Below are 18,757 nucleotides of genomic sequence, written 5' to 3'. Positions count from 1 at the left end.
GTGTGTGTGTGTGTGTGTGTTATAAATAATAATATATGGTTCATTCATTGCTTGGCCATCCTTAGGCTGAAAATCTACGAAATACAAATGCAAAATATGGATTAATACATTGCATTATATAGTGAGAGGGTGTGGAAGGGTGGTGAGGGGAGGGGGGGCTGCTGGGTGTCGAGGTGATAGGCATGGTTAAGCCCCCCAGGGTGGTGCGAATTTAGGTGTGTGTGTGTGTGTGTGTGTGTGTGTGTGTGTGTGTGTGTGTGTGTGTGTGTATGATTTAAACTTTGGCGGCATCTTTCATCGGCCGCCATCGTGGGTCTGGCGGGCGAGGGAGCAGCGAGTCTCGGCGGCGGTGACGGGGTGGCGCGCTATCAGATAAGCCGCGCCTGATAAACGCTCATGTATCAGCTGTCACTTGGAGGGATACTGATGAGGGGTGCTTACTAATCTGGCGTTTGTGTCTGCCCGTCAGGTGTGTGTGTGTGTGTGTGTGTGTGTGTGTGACTCAGTGACTTGTATCATCTTGGCCTTTGCTACAAGCGCACGTGTCCCGGGTCTGTGGGCCTTTGCCTTTCACCCCATCCATCCATCCAGCCAGCCAGCCAGCCAACCAGTCAGCCAACCAGCTATCCATCCATTCATCCATCCAGCCAGCCAGCTATCCATCCATTCATTCATCCATCCAGCCAGCCAGCTATCCATCCATCCATTCATCCATCCAGCCAGCCAGCTATCCATCCATCCATTCATCCAGTCAGCCAACCAGCTATCCATCCATTCATCCATCCAGCCAGCCAGCTATCCATCCATCCATTCATCCAGTCAGCCAGCCACTACACAGACATTCAGGTTACACAGGAAAAAATCCACTCTGGACATCCCTCCATTGAGAGATACGGGCGTGCGATATGTACGGATGTGTCCTGATTATCGAACTATAGAACTCTTGATATAACTGCTTGGAGAGAAAGGAGAAAGTGGAGGAGAGGCGGGAGAGGCTGAGAATATTTACCGAAGATTGTCATAGGCCGGAAAACCTCTCCACTGATAAATTCGGATATGTCCTGATTATCGTACTGTAGACCTAGTGACGTCTCTGCTTGGAGGGAAAGGAGGAGGAGGAGGTGGAGGAGAGGCGGGAGAGGCTGAGAATATTTACGGAAGATTGTCATAGGCCGGAAAACCTCTCCACTGATAAATACGGATATGTCCTGATTATTGTATACTGTAAAAGATAGAACTCTTGACACAACTGCTTGGAAGGAAAGGAGGAGGAGGGGGAAAGGAGGGAGAGGCTCAGCTTTTCTTTACAGTTAAGGAAACAGCTCAAAGGCAACAAACAAAGAAGAAAAAAATCCTATAGGCGTTTCTCCAGAGGGGGTGGCCAGAAGAGAGGTCAGTATCGGATGGAGAGATGCCTTGAGAAGAATCACCGTAGATCATCATAGCCCGAAAAACCCCAGTGATATAGATAACATGCGAAAGCTATCCACCTATCATTTTGTGGACTTATTATTACATCTTTATTCGGAGGAAGTTTAGGTAAGAAGGGGAGGAGGGGCAGCAGGTAGAGGATCTTAGAATAGTTTCCAAACCGCCAGAAGCCTTCCATTAATAGATAGCATGCGAAAGCGATCCACCTATCACTCTGTAGACTTATTTTTACATCTACGCTACGGGAAGGGAAGAGTGGGGAGGAGGAGGAGGAGGAGGAGGAGCAGATAGAGGAGCTGAGAATAGTTACCAGAATCAGGAAACCCCAGTAATAGATACCATGAGACAGCGAACCACATATCAATCCCTAGACTTATTTTTACATCTCTACACTACGGGAAGAGAACAGTGAGGAGGAGGAGGAGGAGGAGGAGGTAGAGGAGCTGAGAATAGTTACCAAAGCACCATTAGCCAGGAAACCCCAGTGATCAATACCATGAGACAGCGAACCACCTATCACTCCCTAGACTTATTTTTACATCTCTACACTACGGACAGGGAGCAGTGAGGAGGAGGAGGATAGGGAGGAGGTGGTGGGGCTGAGAATAATTGATACCATGAGACAGCGAACCACCTATCAATCCTTAGACATATTATTACATCTCTACACTACGGACAGGGAGCAGTGAGGAGGAGGAGGAGGATGGGGAGGAGGTGGTGGGGCTGAGAATAATTTCCGAAGAGCGTCATGGCCCCGGAAAACCCCTCCACTTAGAGATAACGCTCCAGTGTCTCCTGATTACTGTGCTTACTAAAATGTAGACCTAGAGAAACGTGGCTAAATCATCGTAGTAGTAGTAGTAGTAGTAGTAGTAGTAAATGTTTAGCAGATGAGGTTTCCGGAACTGATATACCCATGCAAGACTATATGCATAATCGGTGTTATTTCACTCGTCTACACTTGATGGAGATTCCCGAACTGATAGACCAAAGAAGTTGTGCAATCGAACGTGCGTCAAAATGGCCTTGAGTTTCCTGAAATGACGTACTTGAAATCATATAGAAATAGTTGGCATTTGAATCACCTTGACTGAACTGAGTTTCCTGAATTGACAGAAATGAAAATTATAGGCCTGAAAGTTGGTATTTAAATGGACTTGACTAAGATGAGTTTCCTGAATTGACAGACATGGAAAATACATAAAAAAAGTTGGGATTTAAATCGGCTTGACTAAAATGAGTTTCCTGAATTGACAGACACGAAAATCACAGATCTGAAAGTTGGCATTTGAATCACCTTGACTAAAATGAGTTTCCTGAATTGACAGACACGAAAATTACGGATCTGAAAGTTGGCATTTGAATCACCTTGACTGAACTGAGTTTCCTGAATTGACAGACGAAACTATCTGTCAAAGCGGTAGTATTTTAATCGCTTTAACTAAATTGAGCTTCTTGAATTGACAGACATAAAAACTGGAAGTGGTGACGTGTATTGTGATTTGAAGGTGATGATGGTGATGGTGGTGGTGATAATGACGACTCAAGTGTGGTCATGAACGGTCGTAGGATGTGATGGTGATTATAATGAGTTGAAGGGATGGTGATGGTGGCAGTGGTGATAGTTGATGGTGATGGTGATGATGGTACTGTTGGTAATAGTGACGAATGATAGGATGTGGTGGTGATGATGATGATGGAGGTGGTGATGATGACAGAGTTAAGAAATTAGTGTATTTTTTGTTTGTTTGTTTTCTATAACTCTACCTTTTTAAATATTCTGAAACCTCAATTTTCTTCCTTCCATCAAAGGTCTTGCAGAATAACATTGATTTCCCCTCCACCTCTTTTCATCCACTCTTTTTTCCTCCTTGCTGTCCTTATTTCACTTCGGAGCAAAAAATGTATAGTTTCCGATAAATCATGCTGGCCCTCTTTTCCTTCTTTCTTTTTCTTTGCTTTTCCTCTGTTTTTAGTCTTATTTTCTTTTATTTCGAGTTTTCTTTCTCTGTTTTCTTATTGTTTCCGGTTATTTTTTTCTTTTCCTGTTCGTTTTTTCTTCCTTTTTTTTCTTTCTTTTCGTGCTTTCTTGTTTTTCCTCTATTTCTAGTTTTCTTTCTTTCTGTTTTCTTATTCTCTGTTTCTGGTTATCTTTTTTTCTTTTCTTGTTCGTGTTTTTCTTTTTTTTTCTTTACTTATTTTCTTTTTCCTCTGTTTCTGGTTTTCTTTTATTTCTAGTTCTCCTTCTATCCGTTTTCTTATTCTCTGTTTCTCGTTTTCTTTATTTTCCTTTTTTTGTTCGTTTTTTTCCACCTCTTTCTTTTCTTACTTTCTTTTTTCCTCTATTTCTTGTTTCCTTTTTTTCTAGTTCTTCTTTCCGTTTTCTTATTCTCTGTTTCTGGTTTTCTATTTCTTTCCCTTGTTCGTTTTTTCTTCGTTTTATCTTCCTTTCACAAAACCACCTGTGTTGTCATTAGTTTATTCATATACTTTTTCTTCTGTTCCTTGTATTTCTTTATCAATGTGTTAGCTTAAGTAATATTTCCTCTTACACTATTTTCTTCTCTTTCTACTTTTTCTTTCTTCCTTTCACAAAACCACCTGCGTTGTCTCGGTTTGCTCATATACTTTTTCTTCCATTTCTTGCATTTCTCTATCACTGTTAGCTTAGGTTCTCCTCTTTTTCCTGCTGTATTATTTTTTTCTTCCTCTTCCTCTCACAAAACCACCTGCGTTGTCATTGGCTTACTCATACAGTTTTCCTTCCATTCCTTGCATTTTTCTATCACAGCGTTAGCTCAGGTGTTACTTCCTCTTAGACACATCATTGCACCTCACACACTCTCGCACTAACACACGCACGCCCGCGAACACACTAAAGGAAAAGTTAGACCCACGAATCACGGTATCTGTTTGGCGTTGCATCACACACACCCGTACACACACATACACAATGCCTACAAGGAAAGATAATTTATTAACATCCGCCTCTGTTGCTGTCTTTTCCTGTGAACACCGAAGGAATACACAAACAGCGATGATATAATTTTTTGTGTAATACTTAGGGAGAATACCATCCTACGTACGCTCATATATACACACACACTCGTCATTTAGGTTTATTCCTTTCACTAATTCCTTTTCGTTTTGTTTTTGTTTTTGTTTTTCGTCTCCGTTCCCCACTCTAATTTTTTACACATTTATATTTCTTTTGTTTATTCGTGTTATTTTTGTATTTACATTTTAGACTTTAGATTTCGATTTACATTTTCTTCACTAGTCCTTTTTTTCGTCTCCTTTCCTCTTTTTTATTTTTTTATTTTTTTTTATTTTTTACATGCATATATATTTTTTGTCAGTTTTTTTTTTTTTTTTTTTTTTTTTTTTTTTTTTGTATGTCGGGGTTCGGACTTCCTTCACTAATAATTCATTTTCGCTATTTTTTTTTCATCATTGTTTTCGCCTCCGTTCCTCTTTTTTTTATTTTTTTTTATATATATATTTTTTTTACATCTATATATTTCGTTTGCTTATTCGTGTTCTTTTTTTTCTCTATTTACATTTTAGGCTTTAGATATAGATTTACATTTTCATCACTATTCCTTGTTTTTTCGCCTCCGTTCCTCTTTTTTTTTTTTTTTTTTTTTTTTTTTTTACATCTATATATTTCTTTTGCTTATTCGTGTTCATTTTTTTTCTCTATTTACATTTTAGGCTTTAGATATAGATTTACATTTTCATCACTATTCCTTGTTTCTTCGTCTCCGTTCGTTCCTCTTTTTTTACATGCATATATTTTGTTTGTATGTTTGTTTTTTGTATGCCGGGATACGCACAGCACAACATACACACAATGAATAAATAATAGATAAATAAATAGATAGATTAAAAAAGAATAGACAGGGAACAACACTTCACTCTAGTCAACACCACACCGCAAACATAACGGTCTGTGTGTGTGTGTGTGTGTGTGTGTGTGTGTGTGTGTGTGTGTGTGTGTCTGTTTTCCGTCACGTATAGCCACACACACACACACACACACACACACACACACACACACACACACACACACACACACACACACACACACACACACACACACACACACATCCCTTCTCCCCACCCAGGCACACACATCCCCTCACTCCCCTCACCTCACATCCTTCCGAGCACCTCCACAGCTCCCTCACAAATCCTTCCAGGGTAAAAACAAATAAAAAACAGAAAAACACGATTCCTTGGTCTCGGTTAATTTGCACTGAGAAAAACAACAATGTCGCGTTCACCACAGCTTGTCCTCCTCTCCACAGCTGCGTTCACTTCTTGTCGAGAGGAGGAGGAGGAGGAGGAGGAGGGAAGGGATAGTAGGATGTTATCAGATAAGCGTGATAGCCAGTCCCCGAGCCCACCTCTAAAACAGCAAATAACAGTTCTTCAAAGCGAGTGTGATATGGAGAGATAATCTTAGAGGACGAGGAGGAGGAGATGTATGTGTGTGTGTGTGTGTGTGTGTGTGTGTGTGTGTGTGTGTGTGTGTGTGTGTGTGTGTGTGTGTGTGTTTCGGTATTCTGTATATGAAATGTGTAGTAAATCTTAACTTACTGTGTCTAATAAACGATCTATCTACCTGTTTGGATTTCTATCACCAGTATCTGTCTATTTGTGTACGTGTAACTGTCTATTTGTTTATCTATCTGTTTAATTATCTACCTGTCAATCAGTCTTTTTATACCTATCAATATGTCTATCTACCTGTGTGTGTGTGTGTGTGTGTGTGTAGGTGGGTACATGTGAATCAAGGTGGGCAGAACACTAAGATTTGATTAAGATTAGGCCCAAGAAAGGTCAGTCTACCAGTCCCCAGAGACCCACCCACCGCACCCCCTTAACAGTAATCACCCCACAAGAGTCACCATCCACCTGCCAGCACATTGGGTATTGTTTCCGTCCCCTCACATTTATTCTTCTCTTTACTTTACTGTCTTTTAGCTTTCGTATCCATATCTGCTCGCCAAAGGGACTCTGTTTGGGTCTACTACATCAGTTCGTGGGTTTTCCTTTGATGCCCTCTCTTGTATAATAATAATAACAACAATAGTAATGAAAATAATAATAATAATAATAGTAATGTTGCCTTGTTCAGCCTTTCCCCTTACAAAAGAACGGTGAGTGAGTAACGGGGATAAAAAGAGAGGAAATATAAGAAGATAAAAATAATGAATATCAAATAATAGGAAGACGAAAACAATAATTGGCTTTTTAAAATGAGGAAAAACTTGCCTCCTTCATCTTTTCCCTTCCCCCCAAAAATGGTGAGTGGATTACAGGAAAAACGGGAAAATATGAAGAAATAACAATGAATATCAAACAACAGGACTACGAATAAAATCATTGGCTTTTTAAAATGAGGGAAAACCCGAAAATTTTACCTACTTCATCTTTTCCCTTCCCCCAAAAAATGGTGAGTGGATTACAGGAAAAACGGGAAAATATGAAGAAATGACAATGAATATCAAACAACAGGACTACGAATAAAATCATTGGCTTTTTAAAATGAGGGAAAACCCGAAAATTTCACCTCATTCATCATTTCTCCTCACACAAAAAACAATGAGTGAGTAACAGGAGGAAAGGGGAAATATGAACACAACACTGAATTACAAACAATGGAACGACGAATAAAATCATTGGGCTTTTTAACATGAGGGCAAAAAAACGAAAATTTCACCTTCATCATTTCTCCTCACACAAAAAACAGTGAGTAAGTAACAGGAGGAAAGGGGAAATATGAACAAACAGCAATGAATAAGAAACATAAGGACGACGAATAAAATCAATGGGCTTTTTAAAATGAGGGAAAAAAAACGAAAATTTAACTTCCTTCACCTTTTCCCCTCACAAAAACAAAACGATGAGTGAGCAACAGGAGGAAAGGGGAAATCTGAAAAAAATAACAATGAATATCAAACAATGGGACGACGAATAAAATAATTGGGCTTTTTAAAATGAGGAAAATAAATCACTTCCTTCATCTTTTCCTCTAACAAAAAAAAAAAAGGTGCGTAAGTAACAAGAAAAAAAGAACAATAAATATCTAACACTGGAACGACGCCTAAAAAAATCAGTGGACTTATGAAACGAGGAAGAAAACCCGAAAATATCACACCCTTCACCCTTTCCCCTTACCAAAAAAAAAAAAATTAATAATAATAAATAAGTAAATAAATACACTGAATTACAAACAATGGAACGACGAAAAAAATGCTTTTTAATATGAGAAGATAAGAATAATGAAAAAAAAAAAAAGAATGTAAGGGGGACATGACACAACGTTGAATTACAAACAATGGGACGAGATAAAATCATTGGGCTTTTTAACACAAAAAAAAAAAGAAAATTTCCTCATTCATCATTTCTCCTCACGACGAATAAAATCATTGGGCTTTTAAATATGAACACAACACTGAATGACAAACAATGGGACGACGAATAAAATCAATGGGTTGAGACAAGAGATAAGAGTGTGTGTGTGTGTGTGTGTGTGTGTGTGTGTGTGTGTGTGTGTGTGTGTCCATCTTTTCCGTGATATCCTCGTGACAAAAAACAAACAAACAAAAAAATAATAAAATAGACACCTTTTTTTCCTTTGTGTGGGAGGAGGTGAAGAGTGCGTTAAATATATTGGAGGCGCTAGCTGTGTGTTTGCGAGAGAGAGAGAGAGAGAGAGAGAGAGAGAGAGAGAGAGAGAGAGAGAGAGAGAGAGAGAGAGAGAGAGAGAGAGAGAGAGAGAGAGTCCTTATCATCCTTAGTACAGAGCTGTTGTCACACTGCGCTTATCTCTCCCAGTTCGGTTGCCTCCCACCACCACCACTACCACCGCCACCAAAACAACAACGGGCGGACAAAAAATTCTGAAATTGCTGGGAAACTCTGAAATAGCCCTCCCTTGTCTGTCTTTCCTCTTGCCTACGACTTGAACGCTTTCCAGAGGGGAGTATCAAGACGCCTCTCCCTACGATTGTGTCCCTCTCGCGGCCGCTCTATCAACTATTTGTACGAGTTTCCGTTCCTCTTTTTTGTATGTATGTATTTATTTTGTCTATTTGTGTTTATTTATTTATTTATTTAGATGTATTCATTTTAATTCCTTTTCGTTTTTTTTTTTTTGTTTTTTTTTCGGCTCCGCTTCTCTTTTTTTTTTTTACATCTAATATATTTCTTTTGTTTATTCGCTTTTTTTTTTGTTTGTTTACTTATTTTTTTTCCCTTGAGCGGCATTCCTTCCTCTCTATGAAAAAGACAAACGCTTGGTATTTTAAACGTCATATTAGCCTATAAAAAAAATAAAAAAAATAATGTGGGTGATTTTTCTGTTTTAATCCGTTTTTCTGAGCGAGGTCAGTTAGCTTAATTGATTTTTTGATCACTTTACGACTGAGCAGTAGTAGTAGTAGTAGTAGTAGTAGTAGTAGTAGTAGTAGTAGTAGTAGTAGTAGTAGTAGTAGTTGTTGTAGTAGTAGTAGTAGTAGTAGTAGTAGTAGTAGTAGTAGTAATAGTAGTAGTAGTAGTAGTAGTAGTAGTAGTAGTAGTAGTAGTAGTAGTAGTAGTAGTAATAGTAGTAGTAGGATATGAGATGAGAAAATGAGATATGTCGACTCAACTTCATCTTTCGGCCACTCCTCTGACTCTTTTCAGGAGCAGTGAGTAGCGGGCTTTTTGTTCACATTTGTTTCCTTTTTTTATGCCCTTGAACTGACTCCTCTGCCGTAAAAAAAACAAAAAACAACAACAACAACTCAATAGCCAACACCTCTAACTTGACTCCGTCCCCAAAATAGAATCGATAAGCCAAACTAACATAGCCCCATAACTTGTTAAACACTAAGGCTCAAACTTGTACTTTGTTACCCTTTGCTCTTTTTTTAATTTTTGTCTTTTTTTTTTTTTTTTTTTTTTGTTTTTTTACTATTTTTTTTTATCCTTGTTACCCTTGTTATTGTTGGTTGCCCTTTGTTTTTGCCCTCTTTTTTTTTTTTTTTTTCTTTTTCACCCTTTTGCTGCTCTTTTTTTTGCTCTTTTGTTCCTTTTTTGTCTTGTTGCCTTTTATTTTTCTTTTTTTCCTTTTTCACCCTTTGTTATCCTTTGTCGCTCTTTTTTTACCCTTTGTTATCCATTGTTACCCTTTGTCGCTCTTTTTTTACCCTTGTTATCCTTTGTTACCCTAATGATAATGACCTCGACTACGATGATGATGATGATGATGATGACAATAATAATAACAATAATGCTGTATAAATAAACACTTTCTTAATACTTTTTCCTCTCATTTATTTTCACCCCCTTGAACTGCTTCCTTAACTAAAAAAATAAAATAAATAAAAATCTACGCCTGTTATACCATTGTTAATCGGACAGGTGGAGATGATCAGGTTAATTGGACAACACCTGGCCGTTTTCTTGACCCCCCTTTTTTTTATCAAGCTGGTTAGTTGAAGTTGAATTTTTTACATCATTTTACTTATAATATGTCGGCAACTCTGAAAATCCAACCCCTCTCACTAACACCGTCACCGAAGTTGAATTCCCTATCTCCGTCACATCCTTATCCTTATCCTCATTAGAAGCAGTAGTAGGAGTAGGAATAGTAGTAGCAGAAGTAGTAGTAGTAGTTGTAGTAGTAGTAGTAGTAGTAGTAGTAGTAGTAGTAGTAGTGGAGGAGGAGATGATGAGAAAATGAGATATGAGAAAAGATACCTCTCACAACGCAACGCTAATGTATGGAGTCCGTAATAGTAGTAGTAGTAGTAGTAGTGGTAGTAGTAGTTATAGTAGTAGTGATGGTTATAGTTATTTAGGCCAATGTCATCACAGCAGATAAATGAAACTAGCCACATGATATATACAAAGGCTTTATACTAGTGACATCGTAGCCAACGGAACGGATGCCCTGTAGCTATTCGGATGCAAGGAGTGGTCAGTATCCTCAGGACGTGACCACATAGGACTCTCAAGTAGGAAATCTTTGAACCAACGTTCTCCTGAAGGCTTGTGGTACTCCCTTGCCCCTTTGTTGCCCTTTGTGACCCTTTGTTAACCTTTTTGCTCTTTAGTGCCCTTTTGTTACCCTTTGTATCCTTTGTTATCACACTTTGTTGCCCTTTATTATTGCTCTTATTTTTTACCATTTTCACCCTTTGTTACCCTTTGTCTCTCTTTTTTTATCCTTGTTATCCTTTGTTACCCTTTGTCGCTCTTTTTTTACCCTTGTTATCCTGTTACCCTTTGTTATCCTTTGTTACCCTTTGCTCTTTTTTTACCCTTTTCACCCATTGTTGCTCTTTTTTTACCCTTTGTTCTTACCGTTTGTTATCCTTTGTTACCCTTTGTTATCCTTTGTTACCCTTTATTATTGCTCTTTTTTTTCCCTTTTCACCCTTTGTTATCCTTTGTTGCCCTTTATTATTGCTCTTTTTTATCCTTTTCACCCTTTGTTATCCTTTGTTGCTCTTTTTTTACCCTTTGTTATCCATTGTTACCCTTTGTCGCTTTTTTTTACCCTTGTTATCCTTTGTTACCCTTAATTATTGCTCTTTTTACCCTTTTCACCCTTTGTCACCCTTTGTCGCTCTTTTCTTACCCTTGTTATCCTTTCTTACCCTTGTTATCCTTTCTTACCCTTCATTATTGCTCTTTTTTACCCTTTTCATCCTTTGTTACCCTCTGTCGCTCTTTTTTTACCCTTGTTACCCTTTGTTCTTATCCTTTGTTATCCTTTGTTACCCTTTATTGTCCTTTTTAACCCTTTTTGCTCCTTGTTATCGATTATTATTATTATTACCCTTTGTTAATTTTTCTACCCTTTTATGCTCTATTATTACCCTTTGTTGCCCTTTGTTACCCTTTTGTTACCCTTTCTTACCTTTTTCTACCTTTTTTCACTGTTATCACCCTTTGTTACCCTTTGTTACCCTTTGCTGTTACCCTTTTACCCCTATTCAGGTTGATAATAAACGTATATGTTCAATCATCCACCGCCACTACCATCAACACCACTACCATCACCGTCACCACCATCATCATCACCACCACCATCACCAACACTACCACCATCAGCACCAGCACCGACAACAACAACAACAACAACGCCACTACACTACCACCACCACTAATAATAATATATCACCATTATCATCATCATCACCATCATCATCACCATCATCATCATAATCAATATACAATCAATTATCTCGTTCCGGCCACAATTTACACCACCTCGCTATCTGATTACACGTAAGAACAGAGCGGCCAGGTGTTCCCCAATTAACCTGTGCATTTCCACCTGTCCGATTAAAAGTATCATAACGCGTAGATTTTTTTTCTTTTTTAGTTAGTTAAATCATTATTGTATCTATGTAAAACAAATTCCAAGTCAGATAAACCAAACAATAACAAACAAACATACAATGGACAACAACAGCAGGAACGAAACAAAAACAAAAAGAACAGAAACCTAACAAATATAGCAAACTTATCGAAGAAGCTCAAGGGGTCAAAAATAAATGAGAAATAAATGTTTGAAGAAAGTGTTTATTTACTGCATTATTCGTATCATTATTGTCATCATCATCGTCATCATCATCATCATCATTGTAGTAGTCATCGTCATCATTATTTTTATTACTTACCAGCGTATTTACCCAATCCAGGACAAAGAGAGGAAGGGCACTGAGTCACCCCTTCTGAGAGAGAGAGAGAGAGAGAGAGAGAGAGAGGAAGGAAGGGGGGAAGGGGCTTGGAGAACCATTTCATTTCTTTTATTCCAGAAAAGGATTGCGTCTCTCTCTCTCTCTCTCTCTCTCTCTCTCTCTCTCTCTCTCTCTCTCTCTCTCTCTCTCTCTCTCACACACACACAAGGATGGATATTGCTTATGTTTATCAAATGTCACAAACAAACTGACATTAGATTTCCTCTCTCGGGTAATAATATTCTCGGCGTGACCTTTTAGAGAGAGAGAGAGAGAGAGAGAGAGAGAGAGAGAGAGAGTTAACCCATACAAGGACACAGCAGGGACTCGCGTACTCTACTAACCCTCCCTGAAGCTCCGTCCAAACGTTAGCAGCCGGGCCACATCTGTTGGACCACTATCTACGGCCCCTCCTCCTCCTCCTCCTCCTCCTCCCTATATCCATCACTTCCTCTTTCTTATCCCCGTCATTAGAATCATCATTAGTTGTAGTAGTAGTAGTAGTAATGGTAGTAGTGTTTGGTAGTAATAGTGGTAGTAGTAGTAGTAGTAGTGACGGCTATTATGGTCAATGTCATCACAGCAAATAGGAAAAAAAGAACAAGTGCCTAATGTCACCCTTCGAAAAAAAGGACAAAGGCCTTTAATTAGGAAGAAAATTACATTATAGGACTTTTTTTTTTTCCTTCCCTTGAGTTGCTTCTTTTAATGTGGGAAAAAAATCATCTCAAGACTTGTCCGTGATCGCCCCTCCCTCACGAAAGAGTTCAAACGGGCGATGACAGAGTGTGAACAAGAAGAGGAGGAGGGAGGTACACGTTGGGGAGGCAGCTTATCCTACACACACAATATCAGGTGCTCTCTCTCTCTCTCTCTCTCTCTCTCTCTCTCTCTCTCTCTCTCTCTCTCTCTCTCATTTAAACAGGGTTAACAAAAGATTGTGGTGAAGGTTTTAAGCTTCATCTATCTATAGCTATATACAAGAATACACAAAGTGAGTTACTGCCTAGAGGTCCTAACCCAGCTGTTCACCACCCGCTTGAAGTCTTGAAGTGACGCGCGATGGTGGAGGTCGGTGTGGCGAACAAGCTGGTTCCACAGGCGGCTGTAGCGGGGCTGGAAGGAGCGGAAGTGGTGTTCTGTCCTTGTGAAGGGTACAGCCACTTGTTCCTGCGTGTGGGGTGCTGCTCGGGTGGAGTGTATGGGGCTTGGGGGCGCGGGGAGCTTGAGAGCTGCCAGGTGGGGGGTGTTTAGGTTGTGTGCCTTGAACATTACACACAGGCCTGCCATCTCTCTCTCTCTCTCTCTCTCTCTCTCTCTCTCTCTCTCTCTCTCTCTCTCTCTCTCTCTCTCTCTCTCTCTCTCTCTCTCTCTCTCTCTCTCTCTCTCGACATTTGGAGCACTTTATGTTCTTAACTTTCATCATTATATACATATTTTTTTTAGTCTAGTGGTAAGATATTTTTTATTTACTTTTTCATTTTTTTTATGGGCAGTTGAGAGGCATAGAGTTGTTTTTGGTGGTTAATTTTTTACACACTTTTTTTCAATTACATCTTTCTTGTTGATTGTTGATTATTTATTTATTTATTTTATTTTATTTTATTGTTATTATTTTTTTGCTCATGCCTTTTCGCCAACTGAAACTTCATTACGCTCTTTCAAGTTTGCTGTCTGCAGATCTTTTTTTTTTTTTTTTTGCTGGATAGACATTTTTTACTGGATAGACATTTTTTTTACTGGATAGACATTTTTTACTGGATAGACATTTTTTTACTGGATAGACATTTTTTACTGGATAGACATTTTTTTACTGGATAGACATTTTTTTACTGGATAGACATTTTTATACTGGATAGACATTTTTTTTACTGGATAGACATTTTTTTTACTGGATAGACATTTTTTACTGGATAGACATTTTTTTACTGGATAGACATTTTTTACTGGATAGACATTTTTTTACTGGATAGACATTTTTTTTACTGGATAGACATTTTTTACTGGATAGACATTTTTTTACTGGATAGACATTTTTTTACTGGATAGACATTTTTTACTGGATAGACATTTTTATACTGGATAGACATTTTTTTTACTGGATAGACATTTTTTTACTAAATAGACATTTTTTTACTGGATAGACATTTTCTTACTGGATAGACATTTTTTTACTGGATAGACATTTTTATACTGGATAGACATTTTTTTACTGGATAGACATTTTCTTACTGGATAGACATTTTTTAACTGGATAGACATTTTTTTACTAGAAGACATTTTTTTTTACTGGATAGACATTTTTTTTACAGTAAGGGCAGCAACTCAAGGGCAATAACAATAAAACATCAACAACAACAACAAAAAAAAAACGCGAAACACTGCTCTGGTAAAAGGAAACAGAACTGAGTGGGCGGGAGAAAGGGTCGATTTCGGATGGAGACTCACGGTTAGTTTCTTACTCACTCATGTTATTCTTTATACGGTAATGAAGACAGACTGATAACTAAGACAGGTAAGCTTTGATCGGTATTCTTAGACTCTTCCGCTTCTTACATCGACTGTTTCCAAAGGCCATAAATCAATCAGTCGTGTTATCATGAGTGTGTCTTCGAAGGGTCACTGAGAGAGAGAGAGAGAAAGAATGAAAGGAGAGAAAGAAATAGAAAGAAAGACATAAGAGAGAGAGAGAGAGAGAGAGAGAGAGAGAGAGAGAACGAGAAAAGAAAAGGGAATGAAAGGAGAGAAAGAAATAGAAAGAAAGACATAAGAGAGAGAGAGACTGCTAAAGAAGAATGCCCTAATTACTTGGTGTCTGTCCCAGGTGGGGTGAGGCAGGTGTCCCAGCTCGTGTTTACCTGTCTAGAGGGCGTCAGTGAGGGGGGGAGACACACCTTATGTAAGCAGGGGGTCGGACATCCACCCTGGAAATACCCAGAGGCACTTTACCCCCCCCTCTCCCTCCTCCCCCTCCTCCCTCGCCCCTCCTCCTCCTCCTCCCCACATCCCATCTTACCCCTTCTCCTTCACTCCCCCCCCGTAACAGTTCACTCCATAACACACACACACACACACACACACACACACACACACACACACACACATGGAAAATCGTTACAATCATCTTTTTTTTTTCACCAAGACAGTTTTTTCTTATTTTCTTTTTTCTTTTCCCTTTTTTTTTTTACTCTGTTAATATGTTTGTGTGTGTGTTTGTCTGGATTTTTTTTATATTTTTTGTATAATCCATGCGCTAGTTCTGTCTGTCTGTCTGTCTGTGTGTTTTTCTGTCTGTCTGTCTGCCTGTCTGTTTGTTTGTTATTTTTGTCCCTATCACTTGTACATCCTTTCTTTGCATTTATATCGTTAAGACTATCACGGCTTCCTGAGTTTAATACGCAGTAAGTCAATCAGTAATATCGGGGTTAGTTTATTTCTTTTCTTCTACTTCTTCTTCTTATTATTATTTTTTCTTATTATTTTTTTATGACATTTCCGTAAACATCTTCAGTGTAAACATTAACTTTCATTTTCTCACGCTCTGATTATTTTAAGTTTATTTTTCTTCCTCTCCTTCTTTTCTCCTTTTACTTATTCTTCTTCGTCTTCTTCTTCTTATTATTATTATTCTGCATCTTTTACTTCTTCTTCTTCTTCTTCCTTTTCTTTTTGTTCTTCTCCTTCCTCTTCTTTTTCATCATCTTTTTCTTCTTCTTTTTCTTCTGCATCTTTTACTTCTTCTTCTTCTTCTTCTTCTTCCTTTTCTTTTTGTTGTTCTCCTTCTTTTTCATCATCTTTTTCTTCTTCTTTTTCTTCTTCCTCTTTTTATTCTTCTTCTCATTATTATTAGTATTAGTATTATTTGTGCTATTGTTGTTGTTATTATTATTATAGCTATTATTGTTGTTGTTATTATTATTATTATTATTATTATTATTATTATTATTATTATTATTATTTACTGGGTCTCGTTCCAATACATAGCGACAACAGGTTAGTCTCGTGAGTCATTTATTATTATTTTTTTCTCTATCGCATTCTTAACTAATTTCCTACCACCGCCTTCATCGCCAGCATGACGTCATCTACCCCTTTCTTAGCTATTATTTAAAAAAAGAAAAAAAGAAATGATACAGAAACTCAGGGATACATTACTCTAACTTTCCTTGTCTTTACCTTTCCTCTTTTTTTCTTTATTTTTTTTCTTTATTTTTATTTTCTTTATTCTTCTCTTTATTTTTTACTTTGCAATCTTCCCTTTATCATCATTTTTTCCCTCTATTCTTCGTTCTCTCCTTTGTCTCTCATTCATCTTTTTACCTTTCATTCTTTTTTTCTTAATTTCTTTTCTTTTCTTTATTTTTTTAACTCGTTCTTCCCCTTTTCTCTCATTCTTCCCTTTATTCTACGTTCTTTTCTATACCTTTCATTCGTCTGTCTACCTTTCGTTTTTTCCTTTTCCTTTACGCTCATTCATTAACCTTTTCTTTCTAACCTTTCCTTCTTCTCTTAACCCGAGAATCATACAACAACTCACAGATACATGTTTTTCCTTTCCTTCTCCCCTTTATCTTTCGTCCTCCCCTTATCTTCCGTTTTTATTCCTTCATCCTTCCTTTAACCTTCTTTTTCACCTTTCATTCTTTCCTTATTTAAAGAATCATACAACAACTCACAGATACATTTTTTTCCTCTCCTTCTCCCCTTTATCTTTCGTCTTCCTTTACCTTTCTTCTTTTTATCTTTTATCCTTCCTTTAACATTCTTCTTTACCTTTAGTTCTTTCCTCGACTAGAGAATCATACAACAGCTCACATATATTTTTTTCCCCTGTAGTCTTCCCAGAACTCACCACGATACAAAGGCGAAGCTCGAAGAATCATATGTGTACTTTTTCACCCTCTGTTTGCATCCTATAAGCTTCCATGAAACAAAGAGTACTAAGAACCATGTATACAGCCACTACAACCACTGCACACTCTACTACTACTTCTACAACAACAACAACAACACCTCACCACCCCCATCACCACCACCAACAACTGAAACAAAAGCCAAAACCACCAATAAACGTAATGAAACTCACCCATTGTTGCAGAGGATGCCAAACTGCTATATTCCAAGGCCGGGGTCTCGCTCCTCCCCTTTAGGCAGCTCCTCCCTCCCCAACGCTCCTTAGAGGTCACTAGTGTAGGGGGTACAAACGTAAGGTTCAGCACAGGGTCGAGGGCGCTGAGACGTGTTGGAGAAGGTGCCGGAGATAAGAGTATTAAGGGGGGTAGGTCCACTTTCTACAAGCATTCACAGTTTTTCCAATCAGTTCTTCATTTTTTTCGACATCGGTGGCTTGTGACTCTATACAAGACTAGAGTAGGTTTTTGAGAGGTTTGAGGTTGTCTTCGGTGTAGATTAGCGTTCAGAAAGGGCTTTGGAGGAGGAGGTTTTTCAAAAGGTAGATGGTTTCTTATTGAAGACGCAGGACCCGCATTCTCAACCGCTATCGGCTCTCACAACACATATTTCTAAAGCCCACAAAGGAGATCACTCGGGTTCCCATGAGTGTTTTTCATATTCACGATACAGAAGGCTTGGTCAACTACCACTGGGCTCATAAAACTGCCCGTAGAAATACCCACAACAACCTTAACGAAATGAAATATCTGTGTGTAAGTCCATATAGGGCCTTGGATAGGTTCTTGAAAATACCCGAGTTGTTCTGTTCGGTGTGATGGGTTGCTGTGGTTCCTGTTGCTAATATAGAAGTGGGCGGATGGGGCTCTGTTTTCCTATACTGATTCTCCTGGTTCACGGGTGGTAGCTGCTGGGGGAGTGGAAATAGGGAAACTAGAGGACCTTCGATGGTTAGTCACTCGTTACAGGGTCCTCGTGGTTGGGGTTCCGCTGAGTTATCAAAGTTATATCCATTTCTTGGGGCTGTTGATGTCACCGATGGATTTGGAATTCGTCCTTTATGGTACCTACGAGAGTTGAAATACAGTCGATTGCTCCTGTGGGTGTGGTTCTGCTAGTCCTTAAAAGCACTTATATCCTTTCCTTATGGAGTTCGAGGCCACCGATGGACCTAGAAAGGGTTATCTTTGAAGTAACTAAACTTTTGATGGTTCGATGTCCTTAGAGTTCTCGATAACGCCGCCTCGTAACGTGTGTGGGTGTCTGCTTGTGTATTTGTGTGTGTGGACGTGTGTGGATGGGTCTATCTACACACTTCACTCCGCTGGTGGCGCTTGACCGAGGCTGAAGGTTCTGAGAAAGTAGCGTGGCGGGACACTGGCAACGACGAGTACACTGACTGGTGGTCATTCCTACGCCAGCGTCAAACTAGTGTCCGGAACTCACTCCTCTCCCCCCCTCGCCTCCCCCCTCCCCTCTCTCTCTCTCTCTCTCTCTCTCTCTCTCTCTCTCTCTCTCTCTCTCTCTCATATGGAAAAAACGAATTATAAAGAGAATCAAAGCTGAATAAGATAATTAACACTCGCAGAAGAGAGAGAGAGAGAGAGAGAGAGAGAGAGAGAGAGAGGAAGTATCTTCTCCTTCCTGCCCTTCTATATCTGAATAACATC

At 38.9% G+C, this 18,757-nt stretch overlaps 1 protein-coding gene across 7 annotated transcripts in view; it reads right to left on the bottom strand.

The window, feature by feature from the left end:
* The window catches only part of LOC126982994 (vascular endothelial growth factor receptor 1-like), a 60,207-nt gene extending 41,687 nt beyond the window's left edge, over nucleotides 1-18,520 (bottom strand). For 2 of the 7 annotated variants that reach the window (XM_050835388.1, XM_050835389.1), the window contains exons 1-2: nucleotides 5,586-5,838; nucleotides 3,199-4,388 (exon numbers count right to left, since the gene is read on the bottom strand). The gene's annotated coding sequence lies outside the window, so the exon portion shown is untranslated. Of the gene's footprint in view, nucleotides 1-3,198; nucleotides 4,389-5,585; nucleotides 5,840-17,262 lie in introns of those variants that run through there. The other 5 variants (XM_050835387.1, XM_050835391.1, XM_050835386.1 and 2 more) reach the window with 3 other exon arrangements.
* Between the last annotated feature and the right edge of the window lie 237 nt (nucleotides 18,521-18,757).

Source organism: Eriocheir sinensis, chromosome 52, assembly GCF_024679095.1.
Source record: "Eriocheir sinensis breed Jianghai 21 chromosome 52, ASM2467909v1, whole genome shotgun sequence".
NCBI lineage: Eukaryota > Metazoa > Arthropoda > Malacostraca > Decapoda > Varunidae > Eriocheir > Eriocheir sinensis.
Note: the sequence above shows the minus strand (reverse complement) of the source record. Positions and strands in the feature narration are given on the sequence as shown.